Genomic DNA, 22,297 nt, shown 5'->3' with positions numbered 1-22,297 from the left:
ATTGTTCTAAGCAATAGTTATGGTGAGCAACAAATAAAACAAAGCCACTCTCAAAGAGCATGCACTTTTTAACTAGGGAAAAAATAAAGAAGAAAGTCATTTAGTGCCTGGCACAATGGCTCAATTAGGTAATCCTCTCTTTGCAAGCACTGGGATCCCTTATGGGTGCTTGTTTGTGTCCTGGCTGTTTCAGCTCTCATCCAGCTCCCTGCTTATGGCCTGGGAAAGCACAGAAGGATAGCCCCTAGTCTTGGGATCTGACACTCATTTGGGAAATTCAGATGAAGTTTTTGGATCCTGGCTTCAAATGGACTCAGCTCCAGCCATTGCAGCCATTTAGCGAGTTAACCCATGGATGAAAGGTCTTTCTGTCTCTCCTTCTCTCTGTAAATATGCCTTTCCAATAAAAATAAATCAATCTCATTAAAAAAAAGAAACAAATATCAACTCTGGCATATATAGCTTTAAGTAGAATTCAAATATTTCAAATTAAAAAAGAAATAGAAAATAATTTATAGTAGTGAACAATATTAGAGGGAAAATCAAGTGGGGAAAGCAATGATTACTGCTTATTTAAGTTAACCAAGAAAGGCCTTGAACAACAAATAATGAGGAGAACTCCATGAAGTAGTAAAGCCAAGCATAAAACCAGTAAGAAGCAAACAGACTTGGAGTGTTCAGGAATAGAATGGAAAGCTGTGAAGCTAGGCACAGGGAGATGAAACAGAAAACTCAGGTAGAGCAAATGGCTCATTGAAAGACAGTCTGGATGCTAGCCCAGGAGCAAACTAACCTTCTACAATGGCACCCCCATACACTCAGACCACCCAGCTCAAGTGCAAATACATCACTAAAATAAGGATGAAGAGAGGCCAGAGTCTCAGTAATGACTAATTGTCAAGATCAGAGCAGAGCCCTTTCGGGCCCTAGGATTCAGCTTTTTCCCATTCTACTCCAGCACTGTCAGATTTCTAATATTTAATAATCTTCTCTTTTTTTTTATCATGTCAGATATTCACTTCTTAAATTTCTGCATCTACATAATGGGCACAAAACTGATTGTAACAGGAAGAAGTACTTATGCCCAGTTGTACTAGCTCTCCATTTTTGTGCATTTAAAAATAAATGCATATTAGGGAAACATGCACGCATGCAGGCAGGTAGAATGAAGAGAAGGCAAAAAAGGACTCAGGCACAGGATGCTCAGTCAGACTTCCAGATGATCTCTTTCCAGCAAAGAAACCATCAGCCTACATAATTCCTACAGCAAAAGTCAGCAGAAACATTAAAACAATGTGATATTTTGGCAAAGCATCAGTGCTGGAACAGTGATTTCAGCTCTCATATAAATGAGAGTATAAACTGTCTCCAGCGATGTGTGTGTATCATGACCTGTTTTATAAATCCCTTTTAAAACCCTATGTAAGAGAGGGAGTTTACAGCTTTGAACACAAAGACTTCTTATTAAACCCTAAAATTTTGGAATCCTCCCTGTTTACTAAAGCCTTTTCCTTCTCATTTCCTAAGATTAGGCTACAGAACTGATCTCTGTTCTTTAAGCATTCCAAGCTTATTCTTGCCTCAGGCCCTTCTCACTTGTTTTTTCCTCTGCTTTGATTTCATCAAAATCAATGTTTTCATTCATTTATTAGTACAAGTTCGCCTACTCAAACAAAAAATATATATCCACCTACATCTTGTCTGGTCACTCTCTTTTCCATTTATTTTGTGGATCACCTCAATAGTTACAAAGTAGTTTCCACTTGTTATTTTAATAATTATTAAATTGTCTATGCCACTAATAGACTGCTAAGTTCCATGAGCACCTAACCAGGTTTCTTATCTCACAGGAATATTACCTGCATCTAGATAGTCCTAGCCCACCACTAAAATACATTCCATTAGTTAAAATATGAGCAAACGCATGAATAAACAAGCAAAGAAGTGTCTGTCCAGGGTCTCATAGCTGCCAGTACATTAAGCCAGACCCAACAGAGAGCCTCGGGACTTGCTTCTCTAATTGGCCACTTTGCCAATCCTTCAATTCAAATAACTAAGCACCCTTCATTTCCTCCTCTGTTGACTGTATCCATTCTCTACTAGGTATCAAGAAATTTGATTAAACTTTCTAAAAGCTCAATGTAAGTTATTCCCCACTTCTTCCTGTCTAGTAGAAGAGCATAGCTTACCTCAGATAACACCTTCATTGACATACTATTTTTTTTAATCTTTACCCATACCACTGAAGTCTTTTATTCCCTTTTTAAAAGCAAAAAACTCAGTCTCCTCAAGGGTATATGTGGGCTGCTCAATATGAAGCAGTTGAGTAGTGTCATCGTCTGTTAATAGTTTCTTAGGGCTGCTATAAAACGATCACAACTTGAGTGATTTAAAACAAAATAAATTTATTGTTGCACATTTCTGGAGGCTGCAAATACAAATTCTAGGTGTTGGCAGAAAATCTATGCTTCTCCTATGGTTGTAGAAGAAGACCCTTCCCTGTCTCTTAAAGCTGCTGATGGCTCAAAATATCCCTTGGCTTGTGATACAGTCACTTTGTTCTCTGCCTCCATTCTCACCTGGTCATCTTGATTCTAAATCACTCTTCTCTTAAAAGGATGCCAAGTATGTTGTACTAAGGATGAATTCTATTCAGTATGACTTCATTTTAACTAATTTCACCTGTAACAACTCGACTTTCAAATGAGGTCATGCTCTACAGCACTGGTACTTCAGACTCCAATGTATCTGCCAGAAGACACAAGTCAATCCGTAACATGATCCAAGCTACAATTCTCTCATCCTCATTGTGCTGGAGTCTAGCTTCAGCTGAGTTCGGAGCTTGGGATGGGTGCATGAAGTTGGCGATAAAGAAAGACACGGACACTGTCACTTGGTGCACTCTCAACTCAGCTCAAGAAAATGCTGTCCTTTTTATTTACTCAGACACCTCACAAGCTTCTACACAAACAACTAATTGTTTTATTTTTACTTCAAGACTAAGGCGGCATGTACAGACATTTGGTCATTTTGTCTGCACTTCAGGGCTAAGCAGGTGCCCCTAAAGATAATACTGCAAAATACTGTATTCATATTCTTCAAAGCAAGCCATTATTCGTTTTTCAACAGTAGCCATGGAACGACAGCCAAGACTCCAAGTCCAAGGCATATGCGATTACCTGCTTGTAGGAGGACATTGTGACCCTAGAAGGTCAGTGAGCACAGGATTACAGTTCATTGGACAGTATTTGCATGAGAACATCCAAAGGACTACCTTTTGTATACCTGATTGCATATCGTTTGTATAAGAATGGTTGAGTGGACAGCATGTGAATGAGAACATTTGGTGGAATATACAAAACAAAAGGAGTTCCAATCAAGAGTATGGAAACAGTTGATGGGTTTGTTGATAAATTCAATACTTCCTCCCTTACCCCATATGGACTCTCAGTGTATAAAGTCTGATGCCACTAATAAACTTCGGCTTTTGACCATCAGTCAGAGTTCACGTGTGTTATTATCGGCTCCATGCACCAAGTCCATCGCTGCAGGACAGCGACACCTGCTAATCAGTAGTACATTCCTACCACATTTCTATTTCTATAATTTACCCATTATTTAATGGGAAAACAGGTTACAAGGGAAAAAAAAAAACATAAAATCCAAGGCAGGAGTTTCAAATGTTAAATCCCCCTACAACTATAGGCTCTACAACCTCATAAACAATGAAACAACAATTAAAAGCATTTTTCTTTAATAAAAGCATCATTAATTTCTCTAGCTAAATATTATAAAAGTGGCTAAAACAGTTACATTTTCTATGCTCTAAAAAAATTGCAAAGACAGGCTAGCTTTTGAGATAATAATAACTATATTTATTGCCATAGCAGTTTCAGCTCTCACTCCCATCACTTGCATTAATATTTAGGATAATTTCAAGTCCTTTCCCAGAAGGAGTGCTACATGTCTGGGCCAGATTCTGAAGTAATGGTTAAGTACCCAATTAGGTGTTCAAAAATAGCATGGGCTTACTCACCAAGACCTTATCAGTGACATTAGCTTTCAAACTCACATCGGTTGCAAAAACTGTCTCACAGGGGCAAACAACAATGCCTCACTAGATTACAGAATTCTTAGTGGGGTGCCTGAGTGTCCATTCAACCAGGGGGTGAAACAGAGTCAAGATGGTCAAAGAGAAATCCACCGGGCCCTGCCAAACAGCTGGAAGCTCCCCTGGGCCCTGCCAAGCAGGGCAGCTGTTCTCTTCACACCTTCGTGTCATCCACACCTACTGCATGGACCCCAGCATCATTCCAATTTCAGTTTCAAGATAAATTCATTTGTAACTAGAAGAAGAGTCTTCCACTACACCAGGACTTTTTCTAGTTACAATGGAAGGCAGTTTCTTAATTCTTAAAGCTAGCAGGAAAGGGAGGTCCATATATCTTGCTAGTTTTCCCAAAAAAGTCTTAGTCTTTTCATGTAGCCCAGCATAAACACCAATATTGAACCCTTTCTATTTTGAACTTGGTGGATTTTACTTAATGCCATATGAAGAGCAGGTACTTTGAAAACATTTCCTAAATATTAAACCCTTTTTTTAAGACTATTAAATGCATTACTGAAGACAATTGCTTTAGAGACATGCCCACCTGAGCTCAAACCTTGGCTCTGCTTCTTATCAGCTATAGAACTTGGAATGCTTAGTGCCTCAGTTTGTCTTTGGTACAGGAATAATATAACAATTATCTTCAGCAGTCACAGGACTGCCCGGATACAGGAAAATGTAGGTCCCTTTTTCCATTATTCACAAACTTTACTGAACTGAGCTAAACTTTTTAGGACTGCATTCTTTAAGCTGTTATTTACAAATTCGGACCATAATGAGATAATTATTAATTTAATCACATTATATGCATTGTTTTTACCACTGCCTGCAGCAGCAGCAGGAATAGGGTTGGAAATGGGGTGATGTGCAATTGAGAAAATAAAATAGATTAGATAATCTACAAAAACAGGCAGCCAAAGGGAAGCCCACTCTTCTCTGGGGAAAGAGGTTGACGTAGAAGGCTTGTTGCCTCAGTCTTTTATTGAAATGCTTGAAGAGTCAAATTACAGCAATTGAGATGGCACAAATATTGGTAGCTTTGTCCCATATTGATGTTTATCAGCCAATGCTAAGATGAGGAAGCAACAGTGTGACCCATGTACAGAAGTCAGTATGTCAGTCAGTCCCAAGGAGATCTTAGAGCATACAGTCCAGTAGCCTTGGACCATTATGCAGCTACATACCCTCATCCACAGGCCTTGACCTTGGTCTTAGACCTTTACCCACTTCTGGACCATTGCCTGCAGTTTGATCTTGGCCTCCAGCATCAGCAGTCTGTGAGCTCAAGACTCCAAACAGCTTTTCCTGCTCTTCTTTATCAAACTACTATTTTTTGACACTTATAAAAGAAAAGTCATGGTCCAATGTGTTTGTGTGGAGCAGAATCCATTATTTTCTTGCTTGGAAACAATTGATTCTGAGAACACAGGGAACTATGCTTGGCCTGTAGGAGCAGCAATAGTCAATGTTTCCTTATTTACCTGCATGTTCCTTGTGGCTGACCTCCATAAGAACATCTCCAGCCTGGTTAGATGCCATCTCTGTTTGCAAGGAAGAGGAAGGGTACATTTCATACAAGTACCCTATTTTGCTGAAAATAACTGCCATTAGTGGTTTGTGTACTATTGATCATCTTTAGCTTAGTGTGGTATTTTTTCTGAATGTTTTGAGTTACACGTCTTCATCTTTTAGTGAGTTTGTAGGAGTAAGCAAACACAATTCCTGCCTCTGTGAGTCCTGGCATGAATGCCAGAGAGTATAATATCTGAAATATTCTATCTGAATATATGAATATTGGATTGCAAACTTAGACAGATTACTCTGGCCCGTAAACATAGCAAAAAAAAAAATAAAATAAAAATAAATGATGCGTCTTACTTTATAAAACCAAGTCATTCCATTGGGATGGCTTCCTGTATGCTTCAGATAACAAAGACAATTTCCTGTCTTTTCCTGAGAAATCACATGCTACATCCTGCATCTTTGCAGCCACTTTTTTCTCATATTCTTTGGTACTGACTGAATTGTTCCCCACTTCTTCATACAAATTTATCTGCTGATATTCAGCCCCACATGAGATTGCATTTGAAGATAAGGCCTTTTTTTCTTTATTTTATGACACAGTTTAATAGGCATTGGGATTTCCCCTCTGCTCTCCCCAGCTCCCATTGTTCTCCCCTCCAATTTTACAATAGATGTTTTTCTATACCTTCAGAAGTCCATCATACTGCTAATGAGGAGTCCAATATCTTCCTGCAGAAATAAATGCTAGTATGTCACCTGTGTGGTTCAAAAGGGAGTAACAATAAGGATTAAATCATCGTTACCCATGAGTAGTAGTAATAACAGTGATAAAAGGGATGTTGACAATCTCAGGCGATCACAAGTTATTGGTTTCTCATGAATTACTGATTAATAGGTTATATCACAAGATCTTATTACCTGTGGTACAAACATCCAGGAAGCACAATAAGATAAAATTCACAGGTACAATTTTTAGATTTGACATTGTATTATCTTATATTAAGGCAAACATGAAGATAAGGCCTTTAAAGAAATAAGTATGGGGAGTTCAGGTAAGTTTGCTCAGAGGTTCAGGTGACTGAATCCCACAGAAACAGCAATGTGGCTGGGAGAACCTGTGCTGAGGAAGGCTTCCTACTGGGGATCCTAACTCCCCATTAACTGCTTCCAAGCAGCGGGTGAATTTTGGGCTTGTGGGTAGCCAGAGTGACAACAGAGTCAGGTGTTGCCTGCTAGCCACCTGTCAGTGAGCTCTAGCGTCCTAGGGGTATGAAATTACTGCCTAGGGACATCCATGGATAAGGCCACAATATGTGTAGGTAAGGATTGAATCCTGAGGGACACTCAACAACAGGGCCATTATACTTGCAGGTCAGCAAGGAAACTGAGATCTGGTGGTTTGGAGGGGAATGACTAGGAGATCTGTAATGGGTCAGATTCATGCACCAAGCCACATGGGAATCCAGAGCTGGGCTTGTTAGCACGGAACACTAATGACCACCACACACCTGAAAGTCTAGGGCTGGGGGCCTGTTTAGCAGGACTAGATCCGAGTACCTTGACTGAATGTTGAAACAGGGAACAAGTCACATTAGGCAGGACCATGACACTAACCAGCACTTAAGAGAACCAGGTCTAGGGGTAGATTCTGTATAGGATATGTGGGCCAAATCCTGTGGAAATACAAGTCCTGCATGGGCTGAGCTAGGTGTGACCATGGAGCCTGCCAGCACTCATGAATACAGAGACTGACTAGTGAGCATGAGAACCAGCAGGCAAGATTAGCCACAGAGTGATACCACCAGCATGTGTTGGGCTAGATAGTGAATCTAGTTGGGTTGAACTAGGCTTCAATGCCCATTGACATGTATTAGAGCTGATTGGGATATGAGACAGACTAGACCAGTCTGCTGTACATATTGGCAAACACAGGAACCAGAGCAGAAGGTGGGCCTGGTGGGGGTTATTGCAGGCCACTGACTAGGCTGCAGCTCCCACTGGATTACATGAGGGCTGAGTGTGTGGTGGACAGAATAAGGCTGGACTGCAATACCTATTGGTTCATGTGGAAGACAGGGCTGGAGAACAAATAGACTCAGCATTTGCAACCACCAGCATATGCATAAGCTGATTGGGGTGAAGGACTTCACTGGACCCTCTACTGACAAGCACATACAAGAATTTGATCTTGGATCACCTCATGTGAAGTTTCTGTGGGGATGCCCCCAACTGAATTGCTGGACTCAGAACCCCAACCATGGAGACTATGGAGTGCACCTGTCAGAGCTGGGCCTCCTCAGTAGCTCAGATGGAGCAGTGGACAGCATATCCAGAAGCACATGGAGGATATGGCAGTACATTGGAGTCTGTGGAGGATACTCGGTACCACAATAGAGAATGGAAGACAAAAAAAAAAAAAAAAAAAATTGATCAACTACCCCAGCCAAGTGTTAGCAGTGAATAATTGGGCAATTGGAAACTCTAAGGTAGACTATGTCAACCCCTGGATTCTGGAGAGATTTTTTTTCTCTCCAGAGTGGCAAGATCAGCAGTAATTAGAAACTGCTGAATTATCAAAACCTCATGAGCAGGACCCTTTGAGTATGCCCCACATCAGGAGCCCTGGGGTGGGATTGGGTGATTGTCCTCCATTCCAAGGTGCAGAGGCATTTGGGAGACGGGGTGTAGCTTCTTTCCTGTCTCCCCCTTTGTCCTAGTTATAGAAAGGAAAAAAAGAATGTGGAAATGGTGATCTCACCCACATTCCTATAGCCCTTGACCCTAAACACCCTGAACAACTATGTAAAAAATATCAAAAATAAAATAATTAATAGTTTTAAAATAAAAATAAATATGTTAACAAGGTCAAAAAGTCATAGTCTTAATCCACAAAGGAAATACCATGGCACCCTCTTACTCTCTTGCTTTCTCTCCCTTCACAAATGTGCAGAGGAAAGGCCATTTGAGGAGACAGAAAGAAGGTGTCTATCTGAAACTCAAAGAGTATAACCACATCAATCACCAAATCCACTGGCACTTTGATCTTAAACTTTCAGTCTCCAGATGTGTGAGAAAAAAAAATTTCCTTTGGTTAAATTACCAGCCTGTGGCATTCTGCTGTGGGAACCTGGGAAGACTAAGACATCCTTGATTCTCACATGTGCCACCTATCAGACTGACCCACTTGCTCCCCTGGGAGCATTTTTCATTCTTTGATTCCTCTGAGAGTATCACCAAGGGCAACCTGTTGCATATATCACACTTGCCTGATGGTTGGGAAGCATACTGGGTAATTACAACACAGAGCTCGTAACAAAACCACCAACGTGATCGCAGATATTACTTTTCCTCTAGATGAAACTTAACAACAAATTCCTCTGCCTCAAGAACTTCCTGATTCCTACATACCAGCATATCACTTGACCATTTCTCCCTATCACCACTTTTTATGTCTGCAATTTTCTTTCCATCTTCTCACGCTGCTTTTGGAAACTCAATGGATTAGGAAAAAATCTGTCCTATCTTCTTTTACCATTGCCTTATGGGCCACGTGGGTCTAAAGATGGAAGTTCTTGGCTCCTCCAGAAAAGCAGCAAGGCCCATCAAGGTTCTTTCCCCTCTAGCTTACTTCCAAGATGGACTGTGCTGATTCAAATAGTGGTACAAACTGCAGTCACCTTTTATTTGTGTGTGTGTGTGTGTGCATGTATGTGTGTGTGTGTGTGTGCATGTATATGTGTGTGTAGAGAGGGAGGAAAGAAAGAGAGAGACCTTCAGGCTACAACAGGTTAAAATTCCCTACAGTTACACATACTTGTCAATGATCAGGATTCCACTTCATTCTACTTTTATTACTTGAACATCTCCACAAAACTCGCTTTAAGACATGTATGTGTTTCTGAGAAGTCGTGCACAAATCATTTTGCATAAATCCAATTTTATTTAAATGCATTTCAGGAGTCAGCCATTTTAAAGAAACTCTGAGAACAGATACATATAAAACACAATCCTTCACTTCTGTGACTAATGGGCTGTATATTTAAGTGCTTGAAGCTAAAATTTCATATTTTTAGGGAGCAATTTATCTTATAATAGGTCAACCCAACCCATGACAGAAGCTAGGAGAAATACAGCTACTTCTTAAGACCAGAAAAGCATTAGCCTACTTTATATTGTTCAACCCATCACCATATTTCGCTCAGCCTGTCACAGTATAGTACAAATAAAAATGTAAAACTTTGTGGAAGTGTCCAGCAGAAGGTAATTAGCATGAGCATTGGAGTCACACAAACTTGAGTTTTAACTCTCTGTGGGCAATTCCATTGTGTAGTCCAGATCCAATAACTTACTTAACCACTTTTATCTTTAATATCCCTCTCTGTGGAACAGAAACACAGCAACACGTGTTGCAAAGTTGTGAAGATTGTCTGTGGTTTATTGTGAAGATTAAGTGGAGTACTGTGCATACATGTGCCTGGTGAATAAAGCATTTAGAGGGCAGTGTCACTAACATTAGTACAAGTAAATCATCTAGTTCATTTTGTGATCATGGTGGACTCATGCCTCACCTGTAATCTCTCAATATCTTTAATTTCATAGGAAAATTTTCCTAAGACAGCAAGAATGACTGTAATAAACCCACCCACAATTACAGAACCACTTTGCAAAAAATCTTTCTAATGAGAAGATCACCATCTCCCCATATGCCACCCAATTTGGAATGTCATTTTGGAATTTCTTCCAGAAGAACAGAGCACACAATAGTAGGAAGCACAAGCATTAAAAAAAAGTCAGTTTCCCATCCAAATCACAGAATCTGACTCACTGTTATCATCATCACCATCACCCCAAAGTCCATGAGGGAAAACTGACCAGGTGCCTTGTAGGAATCAACTTTCCACATCACATTTTTTTTTTTGCTTCATATGCTGGCTCCCTCCCAGCAATCTGTTCTGGTGGAATTTTAACTCAGTGTCTCAAAAAAAAAGCCTTTATGATCTTGAGGCTGTTGGTAACGCCCGCGTCGCCACGTACCCCGAGCTCCGAGTCGAGCGGAGGGACTAGGGTTATGAGACAGACAAGACAGACAACACACAGACACAGTGGGTCATTCTTGTGAGGAGAATGCCGTTTATTTGAAGTCAAGCTGCATCTTTTATAGTTTGCTTGGCCCCTCCCAGGATCCTCCCAATGGTTAAGCCACACCTAAGCTCCCCCAAGGACATGCAACAAGGGGAAGCAGGAAGGAGGGAGATTGCAGTCAAGCCACAGGCTAAATGTATCAGGCCATGATTACCCATTCTGTTACACCTTGGAGAAACAAGCTGTGCTGTGGAGTTAATCCTTGGGAGACTGGGGCCTACAGAGGCAAGTGTTGTGAAGGTAAAATGAAGATAAATGTAATCCAGCCTCTACCTCAAGGTGCTCAAGAACTGGTGCAGCTTGTCCATAACTTACGAACATACAGTCTTTACATGGAAGTTGGTGCATGTGGGGAGTGTAACCAAAAGAGCAGAATCAGGCAGGAGTCAGGGCAGAGTATCCAAAACAGCTTACTTTCCAGAATAAACTTTATTTTTCAACACTGTCATCAGAATGGACCCAGTCAGATGCTTTGATATGCATTGTACAAATATGTATATTGCAAGCTTCCTATTCTCCGTTTCTGCACCCTGGGCGCTACCCTAATTGCTTCTTGGGAAAGCAGACTCTTTTGGAAACTATTCCTTACCATGGTCTCAACTACTTGTCAAAAGTAAATAAATCTTTCATCTGAACAACTCCCATTTGAAACTGACTGGAAAAGACCCCTTGCTAACAAAAGTCACTAAATGGATGAGGCAGAAAATTCAAGGTGTTATGCAATGTAGGCTAAATCCTGAGGACAGCCTGGTGGTAAATGAGGGAAATCCTCATAATTCAGGCTCCGTAAGACATTTTACACACACATATCCATTAGCACAGATATCTTGTGAAATAAAAGACACTATGTTCATTTTATAGATGAAATGGATACATTTTGAGATGTAAGCGATTACCCAAAACCTTGTGGTTAGAAGAAAAATGGGTTTGAAGTCCTCACTACTTCTTATCCTGTCTCCTCAGTTGAGATACCATGTGCCAGGTATTTGAGTCACATATTAGAATTGGGTAAGATCTGCATGTTGTATTATTTTTGAATCTGAGTTTTACTCTACATGCTCCATGGAGCAGTGTTTCTGTACACTTAGAGAACAGAAGAGCATTTAACAGTGAACATGCTTACAAGGAACCAACTCGGTTGGTTCACCTCCAGCTCTGAAACCTGAGCATTGCCATTCCCTTCCTGGACCCCAGAAGAGAGGCTTCTGTGGAAACCTAGACAGGTCAATGTTCTGTTGTAGGGAACATAGTAGAAGAAAATGATGTAATTTTGACAAACCACAAACCATAGCAAGAAAAGAAAACTTGAGTTTGTTTCGAGAAAATGAGGATATCTTGAAATCCCCTCCAAAGAAAAAAGCTGGGTAACCATGAACTATTTGCTTAATTTGTTTTTTCTAGAATAAATAATAGTAAAGGAAAAATGCAACAGAAAAAAACAAAGTTTCAAAGAAATGAGTCTCTTCTCTTTCACTGACTCTACCCAAGATGGAAAATGTTGAGGAAAAATGAGACTCCCAATTCATCTTATCATTCTTTCCGATTTTGTTTTAGGGGACAAGTGTTATACTCAAATTGGACAAAATGCAAGCATCATTGAGTAAAAACTGAAAAACCCAAAGAGGTTCTCAATCCTGGCATAGACCTTTTGCACTACTATGCATCCCACAAAGGAATACCACGAGTGGTTATGTTACTGGCTATATGACATTAAACTATTGCTCCTTCTCCTATGTCACTGATAATACGCTCACTTAGCTCTCAGACAGAATGTCTCAGCCTCAGTTCTCGTGAGATCAGAGCTAGGGTAAAAGGTTGGCGTGTGAATACTCTCTTAGGAATATGCTTGAAGGGTCCAGTGTGATAGCCTAGAGGCTAAAGTCATCCTCTTGAATGTTCTGAATCCCATATGGGCACTGGTTCTAATCCTGGCAGCTCCACTTCCCATCCAGCTCCCTGCTTGTGGCCTGGGAAAGCAGTCGAGGATGGCCCAAAGCTTTGGGACCCTGCACCCATATGGGAGACCTGGAAGAGGCTCTGGGCTCCTGTCTTGAGATTGGCTAAGCTCCAGCCACTGCGGCCGCTTGGGGAGAGAATCAATGGACAGAAGATATTCTTCTCTGTCTCTCCTCCTTTCTGTATGTCTGCCATTCCAATAGAAATAATAAATCTTTTTTTAAAAGGAATGTGATTGCAGGGAACAGAGTTTAGGTTCAAGAACAACTGGGATAGAAACAGAATCAACATGAGAGGATTTTATTGCCAAAAAAAACCAACATGTTATTAAGGAATGGATACTTGATCCTGAGCAGACTTACCAGCAAGCCTTCAAACCTATTCACCTAGGGGATGAGAATAAATGAACATTTATTCATTAATTCCTGTCCCGCTTTAGTCAAAAGTGGTCCATGACTACATACCCCACATTTATAGAATATACATTTGACCACAAAGAATAGGTTCACTGTGGAAATCCTACGCTGTATAGTTATAGAATCTCAAGAGAAGGAACCAGCAATGTACAGTGTGGATGCAAAAGAAGGAGCTGCTTGTTTACAGAAGCTTAAGGCTTATACACAGCTAATTATCACAGCAGCCCGGGTAAAAACTAGGCTAAGCAGATATTAACATACACACATGTAGTTTACCTACTGGATCAGTCAGAGTTCTTACACCTTACAATAGGTCCAACCACTTCTATAGTTCTCCTTTAAGAAGATAGGACAATTACATTCAACACAGACTTACACTGAGAGATTTAATGAAACCAAAATCAGTTCCTAATGCTACAGCTACTATTAGAACATAAATGAATCCATTATTTCCCTTTTTTCCAGCCAGGCACACTTTCCCTCACTTGTTCTTTTTCTAGTCAAATTGGCTTGCTTCAAGAGAGGTGAGAGCCATCATCCTTTACCCATGAGGGACCTGATATCCTGAGTGCAATGCTCTTGTTGAGTTATACTTTCCTAGAGAAAATGCCAAAAGGTGTGCCAGGTAATTCCTTGAATTCCAAGGAATGTTATTGTTTGGCTTTTTTTTTTTTTTTTCTGGTCCAACAGCATGAGGAGCCCAAGGCAAAAGCAGATTGTCTCAGGTTCCCCAGGAAACAGAAACTGACATTTGTGAGCCAGATGCTTGCTAAGGAATGTATGAATGAGTAACACCTGTGAAGGAAGGTGAGCAGTAGGATCGAACATTGCAGCAAGAAGAGTCTGCAGATAATCTCGCTCTAAAGCTTTAAAGCTGAAGTTCTCTTTGGATTTGCCCAGATGGAGACAAAATGGTTTAGCCTTTTTATTATTACATTGATCAGACATCAGATATGGGCTACTTTCAGGAAGGAGTAATCACTTGGATGAAACAGCCCTATTTAGCTGAGAGAAATACCGAGGAAAAACCCCATTATGGATCACCCACAGTTTATGGATTCAATGTCCTGATCCTGAAGGGGATGTGAGTAATATGTCACCAGCAAAGTGGTTCTTTCCTCAGCTTTGTATAGAAAGAAAAGGCTTTACTTGCAAAAGTGAACAGGTGAATGTGAAAAGAAGGAATGGGAAATCACGTCCTGGGTGCAGTGTGGGAGACGAGGTACCTCTTTAAGGAGAGAGGGAGATAACACTCTGGTTCTAGGAAGTGTCCTGGGTATTTCATGCATTCCCTGATTCTTCCTGCTCTGGGCAGGAACCTGTGGGGAAGACATTCCCCACTGATGGTCTCTTAACTAATTAGGAAATAGCTGGGCAATTCCTGTGTCACCCATTTCAAAGTGTGATTTTGGAGAGTTTAGATGGTCTTACAATGCATTAGAGCCTCCATTGCAATGATAAGCCATGGGTTCAAGTTTAGTCAAATCTTTAATTCTCCTCTAGAAGCATTCTTCTGCTGAAAAGCATTTCTAATCCAATAGGACCTAAGATTTATAGTAAAAGATATACAAATTAGTTAGGTGAGAGTGATGGGTAAAAATAGGCAATATTGCTTCCGCCCTCTAGTTTCCATAATGAGTCACTTAGCTACTGGAGATGTAAAATCATAGATCAGGTTTTAATTTAACTAAGAAAAATTACTGTGTTAAAATCAAAATGAGGCTCATCAAAGACTCCACTGAGCTTCTTGCTTACCAGTAATAAACGTGATACACATCAACTTGTTTTTCCCATTGGAAGGCTCTCCTGGAATATGCTAGATTGATACACAGTGCGAGAGACATCACACTGGACCCAAGTGTAGAATGTTATGAGGTGTCTTTATTTCCCAAGCTTGGTGACGGCAGCTCCGCTACACTCCAGGAGCTACTACACCAAGTGGCAAAAGTCAGGGTTTTCTTTTGTTTTGTTTAAAGATTTATTTTATTTTTTATAGGAAAATGAGAAATACAGAGAGGAGGAGGGAAAGAGAGGAAGATCTTTTGTCCAATGATTGACTTCTCAAGTGGTCACAATTGCCAGTGCCGCGCCAATCCGAGACCAGGAGCCTCTTTCAGGTCTCCCATGCTGGTGCAGGGTCCCAAGGCTATGGGCCATCCTCAACTGCTTTCTCAAGCCACAAGCAGGGAGCTGGGATGGGAAGTAGGGCTGCTGGAATTAGAACCAGTGACCATATGGGATCTGGAGCATTCAAGGCAATGACTTTAGCCACTAGGTTACTGCACAAGGCCCAAGTCAGGTGTTTTTCAGCTCTCATCCTCCAATCAGATTGATAGCCACACAGTACAAAGTTTCAAACAGGGGCCTGGTGTGATGGCATAGTGGTTAAAATCCTTACCTTGCAAGTGCCAGGATCCCATAGGGGCTCCAGTTCTAATCCCGGCAGCCCCACTTCCCATCCAGCTCCCTGCTTGTGGCCTGGGAAAGCAGTGGAGGACGGCCCAAAGCCTTGGGACCCTGCACCCACTTTGGAGATCAGGAACAGCTCCTGGCTCCTGGCTCCTGGCTCCTGGCTCCTGGCTCCTGGCTCCTGGCTCCTGGCTGCTGGCTTCGGATTGGCTCAGCTCCAGCCATTGCGGCCGATTAGAGAGTGAATCAATGGACAAAAGATCTTCCTCTCTGACTGTCTTCCTCTGTATATCTGCCTTTCTAGTAAAATAAATAAATCTTTAATATAAAAGAGGAAAAAAAAAAAAAAACAAAGTTTCAAACAGAAAGGCAGTTACAAGAGCCCAAAGTTTTCCTGTAGTTACCCTAGCCTAGTGTACTAGGAGGCAGGAGTGGCCAGGTGCACAGAGCCTCCAGAGTAATTTCTGCACTGTCAATTATGCTGCAGAATGCAGGAGAGGCAGGGTGTGCTTTTCATGCCTTCAACTAACTTGAATGGCACCAGAGGAGGTAGGAATGATGGGGTGCGGAAACTCCCCATCCTGTCTGCTGTCAAGTGGATGCGAGCCGTCAGTGGCTGCACCCCTGTAACAAGATCACTGCATTCCTAACACTACATCAGTGTGCCATGGCCCCTGAAAACTTTATTTCTTCCTGATTTGCACTTTTACGTGTTTGACATTCCTGCTCAACACGTAGAATTGGCATGAATATTTCTGATACCAAATCAGTGCATGTTCTTCAGACTGCCAAGAAGATCTAAATCTCCAGACTACATTATGACAGGAAGACCAAGAATTAAAAACCCTAGGGAAAAAAAAAAATGATGAAATCAGATACTTGCCTTACATGTACTGGGATCCAATATGGCTGCCAGATTATGTCTTGGATACTCTACTTGCCATTCAGCTCTCTGCTTATGCCCTAGAGGATAGCCCAAAGCCTTGGGAACCTGTTCCCGTGTAGGATACCCAGAAGAAGCTCTTGACTTTGGATCAGCTGAGCTCCAGCTGTTGTGGCCACTTGGGGAATGAACCAGAGGTACAGAACATATTTCTGTTTCTCCTTTTCTCTGTATATCTGCCTTTCCAAAAACAAACAAATAAATAAATTTTAAAAAGAATAACGTGTCGCGCCCATATGTCTTATCGCCCCGCAATAAGAGGCAGACGCGAGTGAAGCCTTCTGTGGTAAAATTTATTGTGCACACCAAGATGAGGAAGAGGAAAAAGGGCCCTGACCCCGGCAGGCTGTCTGCTCTTATGTGCTGACTGGCCCCGCCTCCGCCGATGATAGGTCGGCATCATGATCACGCAGGGTCCTGGGCGACTGGATTCGTCAGTCCCAGTGTTCATGCGCCGGCCACGCCACAGCTCACTGCGCATGCGCTAGGCGCCTGCGCAGTACCGCGAAAGCTACGTGACTCTCCACCAGGCACCAAGATGTGGCTTCTCCGGCCGGCGCCATTTTGGGTATGGCATGTGGCCAGTGCATACGGATGCGGCTGGCAACAATAACGAAGATGTATTACTGTAAATGTAAACTACCTTTTTATGGCCACCATAACTGTTTTTATTAAAGTTCGTGATGAAAATATAAATTTCGGATCATTCCACCTCATGGTACAAATACAAGCTGCCGACCTGAGCTATCCAAACACTGTCCTGGCCCCACAGTGACCCACCAGTGTTGAGCAGCCCTGGGTGACTGCGGCGTTACTCTGTGCTCTGGAGGTCTGGGTTCAACCTCAAAGCTTCACACGTGGCAAAGCTTCACACTTGACTTGGTCTTACAACTTGGGTCCTAGCAACACCCAGAAGCTATAATGAACCCAAATAATCACTTCCAAAGACTATTAAGTCCAAGAACAGATATAAATTTATCCTGACAAAGAGCAATCTGTCCCAGGGAGATTATATTTAATTCCTATAAGGAGTTTTCATACATTAAATTTTTTTTCAACTATTATAAAACTTCAGTAGCATGTAAATACAGCCCTTAATTAGTTACTGTAATCCTCATTTCATACTTGGTTTGCCTTAATGGGAAAAGTCATGAGGTCTTAGTAATTTGCCTAATGTGAATAATCAATGGCCGTAATAATTTCTATTGTCTTGAGTTATTTTTTCCCATTTTTTCCCTTTTTATATAAAAAGACAGGATTTGGAGAACAGTGACCACGTCTAGTAGTGGGAAAAGAAACTTTTGCCAGCAGTGATCTAAATTCTTGGGAATGACAAACTGGAGGACATGAAGCTCAGAAGACAAATCTGTATAAAGTCCATACATTCCTATTCCCTCGGTGTTTCAGGAAAATCATAAAGTTTCAACTGAAGTTGCAGTTTTAAGTAACTCATATATGTGACTAGAAATCATACAATAGGAGTAATTTACAAGCTTCATTAGGTTGTTTCACCCGAACATTCACAACTGATGAGGAAAATAGGAAGTGATCCTCGGAATACAACACAGACTGCAGCACAGAGTCTCAGGGGTCCAGCTTCCTTCTCACAGGCATCGCTGGTTCATAAACCAAAGTCAGGGAATACTGGCGCTGAGAGGGAAAAAATAAGTTTACACTGTCATTTTTAAATAAGCATTTAAGGAAAAAAAGCTAACAGTTTGCATGAAACAGCATTTAGTAATGCTAAAACAAATGCTGATAATTTAGTGTAATGTACAAAAATTACCTCTTACTTAAGTATGCCTTAACAAAAAGTACAAATTTTATTTTCGTAATTATACTTTGTTTTCGACTTATTTTCCTTCTTTTTACCATCTTTACTCATCTTCTTTTTGTGTTCAAATTTCTTAAACTAATGCATAGAAGGCATTGTCAACGCCCTGCTTTGTCTTTGCAGGTGCTTCAGTGAAAGGAATTCTTTAACTTCTTGCTAAGTCCTGAGCTTGTTTTGTGTCTACTGTTTCAGAAGGCAAATAACCTTTATTTCCTACTAGGACCACAGGTGCAACTTCAGAGTCTTTTTAACTCTTAATTTGTTCTCTATAAAAAGTATCTTCAAATGATTTAGTATTATCTAGAGCAAACACACAGTCCTGCCCAGTACTCATGTACTGCTTCCTCATTGCACTGTACTCCTCTTGACCTGATGCATCAAGAATATAGAAAAGAAGGTTTCCCCATCAATTACCACTTGTTTCCTGTAGGGGTCCTCTATTATAGGTTCATATTCATCCGTACAAAGTGATTCTGTATTAGTTGTATCGTCAAGACACGCCAGCCTATGCCACCAGTTCCAAGTATCAGAAGTTTATATTCAGTCATTTTCAGTAGGCCTCTTCTCTGCACCTGGGAGTCGCTGAGCCTCTGGTGCCTGCCTCAGTGCTCAGTGCCAGTGCCCCACCTTCTCCCAGTCTGAAATGGAGGGGGCTGGATGAGCAGCTGCCAGCACCAAAGTCAGTCCCAACACCAGGAAACTAGCTATGATAATGCTATTGATGGACGTTAAGATGAATGTATTCAACAGCCCAAGAGCTATAACAGGTACCATAGATTGGTGATTAAGTCTAGTAAAGGAAGTAGAAATCATTTTGTCAAAGTTACTGGCACAGTAATTAAAATTGGAACCACTACTTATTTAACTTTGTGATGATTCTCCATCATCTACCACTTGCTTACAGAAGCGAATGCAAGAGACATATAAAAGAAAAACTGCAACCCATGCATCCGTCAAAGTGTCACTATTGTTTGCAATATTTTCTGCTTTAAATAATATTGTTTTGATTGACATATTTGTGGTGAATGATGGCTGCCCAGGGCACTGGAGACTAGGGGCTGGCCTACCCCACCCCCACATCTCCTAGGCTCCAACCTGGAACAGGAGGAGGGGCAACAGGAGCCAGTTATGTCACCTACCTGGCAGGATTCCAGGTGACCAATGGCACACCTGAATGGACATTCCTTGCATAGTTGGGGCACAGACAGCCCCTTTGCCTTCCCACGTGTCTAGGGGAGTATAAAACTCCTCCACATGTATCTCAGATGCCCTTTTCGCTTCCCTCTTCCCCTCTGCATGAAGGGGGCCCAGGAGCAGATTTTCCAATAAAGCTTCCATCTCAACTCTGAACAACTTGCTGATATTATTCCACCAGTGGGCGGGCGGGCGGGCGGTGGCCATCATCTAACATTTGGTGCTGGAAACCCGGGAAGGGGTGCATGGGCTCCCTAAACTGGTTGAGCTCCCCCCTTCCTCTCTCTGTTGCAGGATTTTTGACTCTGAGTATGGCAGCAACCTCAAATTCTTGTCTCACAAGAAAGAAGAATTTTCGTGCAGACACAGTTTAGTTTTAACGCAAGATTTATTAGAAAAGCTGAGAAGAGAAGACTCCCGTCCTAGCGACGGGAGGGGGTTTTGAGATAGAATAAACCATTACCTGCTGCCATAATGGCAGGAGGAAAAGTAAAAAAGAACCCTCGTGCTCTGCCATAGTGGCAGGAGGAAAATGAGAACCCTAGTCCTCTGCCACAGTGGCAGCAGGACAAGAAGCCAAACCCAAAATCCAAATGAATGGTGGGGAATGCACCTTTTAAAGGTTTCCTTCAAAGATGTTTCTCCATAAACAAAGAAAATTCCTAGTTTCCATTGTACCTGGACTTGGGACAAAAGGTCACAGAGATACCAGACATAGGACATTCCAGGTCTTAGGCAGATGTGTATTACTTCTTCCTGCTCTCCTTTCAATGATAAAGAGATCAGCCTGAGGCCCTCCCACAATGGCCGGAGGCAATGGCAGACACTTCAGGTGGGGAATTGATATGCTAATAGCACCCCTATCCCTTGGAAGAAACGTGCCCTGGTGAATCCAAGATATGGTGGGGAAATTCTTTTACTCGGGGACCCAGAATACCCTAACTGCCTACTAGCCACTCTAACTCCTCTCTCATCTCCACCTCTAAGCCCCCAGCTCCAAGGCCTTTGCCAGCTACGAAGTGACAGACGTGAGGTAAGCCCCTTCGCCCTGCTCCTCCTGTCCTGAAAAGTATTCCCCAACCTCCTGCAGACCCCCCCAAACCATGTACATGTGGTCTGCCTGTCCTGAGCCCTCAGCGAGACGGGAGACGCCCTGGTTGTTGACCAGCTCCCACCAATCCAGGGCCCTCAGAGGGGTGTGAGACGTCCCCCCTACTGACTGGCCCTCCTTAATGGGGAACCAGGTTCCCCTCTAGTCTGATTAGCAGCAAGATACTTTATCGGGACAGGATGGGCAACAAAATGTCCTGAGCCCATGGCCCCCAAAATCCCTTAAGGTGTTTATTGGCCAATTTTAAAGCCATGGGTCTGGGCCAGGACTTATGCAGAAAATGCCTTGTCCATTTTTCAACCATGGCCTGGCCACAGTACGTGTTGGACAATGGCTCCAAATGGCCAGCAGAAAGCACGTTTGATTTTCAGATCCTCACAGAATTGGGTAATTTCTGTCTTCGCGAGGGTAAATGGTCTGAAGTTCCTTATGTGGAACCTTTTGGGAAACTCCGTTCCTGCCCTTCCCTATGTTTCTCCTGTTCCACAAATCAGATTCTCCTGGCTAAGCCCTCCCAGTCTCCTAAGGATCTCTTAGACTTTTCACTTAACCATACCTTTTCTGAGCCACCAGAACTTTTAGGACTCAATCCAGCCCCCACTTCTTCCCCAACTCCTTCTCTGCCAGCCTCCCTACCTGCACTTTCTCAGAGCCTTGTCCCATCCACCTCTGTACGTTACTCCTCCAGTCCCTGTGCCATGTTCCCCAAGGTCACTTCCTCTTTGGTCACCTCTTCTATGCTCCCAGTCCTTCTGTCATGTTTCCAGACTCCTTCACTTCCTGAGTAGCTACTGGATTCCAGTGTCATTTTTGCTTCACCTTCTGTTTCTCTGCTATGTTCCCACCCCTCCCTTATTCTATCTACTCCCATATCTTGCCCCACCTTATTCCACCTAACCCCATCATTCTCTTTGTTCCTCCTTTTTCCCTCTGTGTGGACATCCTTGCTGCACAGAAGGTCCCTGTCCTTGCCCAAGAACCTCTCTCACCTCTACCTTACATTTTCCCCAGTTCGCTCTCCCCCACTCAGAACCTTCCTCTTTTGGATCCTTCACTTCCTGCACAGGTACCAGGTTCCCAAGACCCCTCTCTCCACTTCCTGCTCTGATGCCATCTTCCCAGCTCCCCTCCACCTCCTCCATGTGGTAGGATCCCATCCACCATCTTGCCTTTCTCCTCCACCTGATGGGACCCTGTCCACCATCTTGCCTTCCTTCATATGGCAGGATCCTGTCTGCCATCTTGCCTTTCTCCATCCTCACCCTTACCTAACCTGCTCTCCCTCTTGGGTTCTTCTGACTTAACCCCAATAATGCCTGATTTCCTGCTGCTGCTGCAGCAACTGCTTTTAACTCTTTTTACCTTTCATCTTCCTCACCCCTACCCCTTATCTAAGATGGTTGGGGTAAAAGATAAGCTAATTAACATCTACCAAAAGAAAAAAACTGTTATTTGCTAAGTTGTTCTGTAACTTAATTTAACATTTGTATATCAAAATAATCCAGTATAGAGTTGCTCTAATCCACTGCTAAGTTATTCCAAGCCATGAGGTAAACCCACATGCTCTTACCAATTGTTTTACAGAGTATTTCCAGGTTAAAGCATGTCGTAGAAGGAATGGGAAGTCATGAAAGTTTTGAGAGGAATACATTTGTATAGT

At 42.2% G+C, this 22,297-nt stretch overlaps 1 pseudogene; it reads right to left on the bottom strand.

The window, feature by feature from the left end:
- Positions 1-18,296: 18,296 nt before the first annotated feature.
- Positions 18,297-18,880, bottom strand: LOC121157764 (annotated as a pseudogene).
- Positions 18,881-22,297: the final 3,417 nt, after the last annotated feature.

This window comes from Ochotona curzoniae, unplaced genomic scaffold, assembly GCF_017591425.1.
Source record: "Ochotona curzoniae isolate NIBS_2020 unplaced genomic scaffold, NIBS_Ocur_1.0 contig_3622, whole genome shotgun sequence".
NCBI classification, from domain to species: domain Eukaryota; kingdom Metazoa; phylum Chordata; class Mammalia; order Lagomorpha; family Ochotonidae; genus Ochotona; species Ochotona curzoniae.
This window is presented reverse-complemented; position numbering and strand designations above follow the sequence as displayed.